Source organism: Lactuca saligna, chromosome 5 (assembly GCF_052625555.1).
Source record: "Lactuca saligna cultivar CGN05327 chromosome 5, ASM5262555v1, whole genome shotgun sequence".
Taxonomy (NCBI): domain Eukaryota; kingdom Viridiplantae; phylum Streptophyta; class Magnoliopsida; order Asterales; family Asteraceae; genus Lactuca; species Lactuca saligna.
This window is the reverse complement of record NC_136421.1, coordinates 305,982,514-305,985,759: the sequence shown is the minus strand read 5'-3', so window position 1 is coordinate 305,985,759 and position 3,246 is coordinate 305,982,514.

Genomic DNA, 3,246 nt, shown 5'->3' with positions numbered 1-3,246 from the left:
TTGTCAGCAACGAGTACCCTAATAGAGTGTGTAAGCTTGAGAAATCCATTTATGGATTAAAGCAAGCACCTCGCAGATGGAATCTTTGCTTTGATGAAAAGGTCAAGGAATTTGGCTTTTCTAGGAGTGAAGATGAATCTTGTGTATATGTCAAGGCTAGTGGGAGTATAGTTAGCTTTTTGGTATTGTATGTGGATGACATACTACTCATAGGAAACGACATTCCAACCTTGCAGGAAGTAAAGTCCTGGCTTGGAAAGTGTTTCGCTATGAAGGACCTTGGTGAAGCTGCCTATATTTTGGGGATAAGGATCTTGAGAGATCGGAGTAAAAGACTAATTGGACTTAGTCAAAGTACCTACTTGGAGAAGATTCTGAAGAGATTCAGAATGCAAGACTCCAAGAAAGGAGAGTTGCCCATCCAAAGTAACGCCAAACTGAGTAAGACACAAAGCCCTAGCACTGAGGCTGAGATAGCAGAAATGAGTCGAATACCTTATGCTTCGGCTGTAGGTTCGATCATGTATGCTATGACGTGTACTCGACCTGATGTAGCCTTTGCCTTGAGCATGGTTAGCGGGTTTCAGGGGAACCCTGGCAAGGCACACTGGACTGCGGTAAAGAATATTCTCAAGTACCTACGAAGGACTAAGGACTGGGTCCTTACCCTCGGTGGGAGTGATGACTTGAGAGTTGTAGGGTATAGTGATGCTAGCTTCCAGACTGATAGGGATAACTTCCGCTCTCAATCGGGCTGGGTCTTTACCCTAAATGGAGGAGCAATTTCTTGGAAGAGTTCCAAGCAAGAGACAGTGGCAGATTCTACTTGTGAATCAGAGTATATTGCAGCTAGCGAGGCGGCAAAGGAGGCTTTATGGCTGAGGAACTTCATTGGAGACCTTGGAGTTGTACCAGCTATTAAAGAACCAATGGAAATTTTCTGTGATAGTGAAAGTGTTGTTGCCTTAGCCAAGGAACCAAGGGATCATAGGAGATCCAGACACATCGACAGAAAATACCATTTCATCAGACATCGGATCGAAGAAGGACTCCTCGTGGCAAAGAGGGTATCATCAGATGAGAATCCGGCAGATCCCCTCACGAAGGGACTGACTCGGGTTAAGCATCTCCAGCATGCTCGGAGCATAGGGCTGAAGGATGATATTAGATTTAGTAGTTAGATAACCTCGAAATTTGTAAAGTGTAATTGACATTTGATGATGAATAAAAGTGTTTTATTTATGAGTAAAGTGTTACTATCTCTTGTCGATCGTTTACTATATTTCTTTTGCATGTTTTGACTTCCAGAATAATTTTGTTTGGTATAACATATTATTCAAACCTCCACAGTCGGTCATATGTCGGAAGTAGGTATGAATTAAGACTGTCATGTTTGGTTGTAGAGGTCTGGGACAAGGCTACAACAATCATGAGTGCTCATAAGTTCTGAGCATTGGACCCAACCCACGCTCACTGGAATCACTTCATGGAATTCTATCTCGAGTGATCGTGAGACGGTAATATCATATAAGTCTTTAAACCTAGAGATATGATTTGTTACTTACAAGTTGATTATGCATTGATTGTACGAAAAACGCATTGGTAACTCGATGTTATAAAATCGTGCTCTTGTGTGTAATTCAATGAGTAGTAGAACAAACATATGAGTCGAAGATTATCTGTTCCTTCTTGGATTAGAAGCTGATATCTGGGCCCCTCGATGATTTTGTTTTGACCTATGTACCGGGCCCGGTCAGAACTAAGTTGATGTGTTCAATTAAGTTCTTTGTCAAACAAATCAGAAATCGGGAAACAAATTGTTGGACAATAAGTAAGACATTGTTCCATGTATTTGTCCGACTGATATCTAGAACAGAGGATTATATGATCACTTATCTTAAATGGCGTACCATCATTTTTCTCAGTTTCGAGAAACCTTGTAAAGAGCTACGATTGCCGATCGGTTCCTGAAGTCATACTTGCAGCAATAGTTATTAGACTTATCCAAGTGGGAGACTGTTGGATAAGGTGTCTAAGTCCATAACTATTTCTGGTATGTACTTGACCCGACTCAGCATGGTCCATTTGGGTTGCATGGCACCATGCAATTGGATAGACTAAATGAGAGAAATAACACTTAGAGATTATTAATATATTATAAGTTCTAATATATTAATAATATTATTTGATTAGTTTGATCAAGAATTAATTTAGAATTAATTAAGTGATCAAAAGATAACTAATTAAATATATGGGTTGATTAAGTAAATCATCCATATCTTGTATAGTGGGCTAAAAGGCTCCATGGACCATCAAGTTGGGTTCCACCCATAGGATGCTCCATGGATGCTCCGTGGGAGTTACAAACCCATGGGTCATGGAAATGAAGAGTCATGACACATTAGGGTTTAACCCTAGATGTGTCAACACTATATAAGTAACATATTCTCCACCCAAAATGTGCTACACTAAGAAATAAGAGGGCTTGGCCGATTTTGAAGAAGTGAGTATTCTCTCATAAGTTCTTCCAAGAGCATTTGGTGTTGTGTGAAGCATTTGAGGCATCACACTTTGGGTGCTAGGCTCACAAGGTTTCAAGGAACACAAACAACAACAAGGTAAGTTATTCTATCTATACTTTATGTTAAAATTGTTCCCCATGTATGCTAGATAGGAATATAACCTTGGAATTCAACTTTGCATGACAAATTAGACAAACATAGATCCAAGGTTATTAGGGTTGCATGTACACTTAGGAAGTGTTAGAATGCTCAAAACCCATCAGTTCCGAGTAGAGTTCACGCCAACAATAGAGATTCAGCAGTTGGCCAAGCAGTTTTTGGACATGAGACACACGACACACATTGTGGCGGAGATTACCGCCAAGTTCAGGGAGAGGGACTTGTTGGTGCCCCAGTATGCAGCTGATGAGGATATGAAGAAAACCCGATATCTCGACATGTTGAGAGCAGACATCAAGGAGTTTGTTAGTTATTCGACGTGCCCGACTCTGGAAGATATGATTTCCAGGGCACGAGAGCGAGAGATTGATATGAAGCACATTGCAAAGAGGAAAGCAGAGCCTGGTCAGACTGTCGGGGTTTCAGCGAAGAAACCCAAGGGATTCGACCTGAGTTCGAAGGGCTAGCAGGGTCGGAGCCGTTGTGGGAAATGCGGAAAGCCTCGGGAGGGAGCTTGTAGGTTAGGGCGCTCAGGCTGATATAAGGGCTGCAAGACTGGACACTT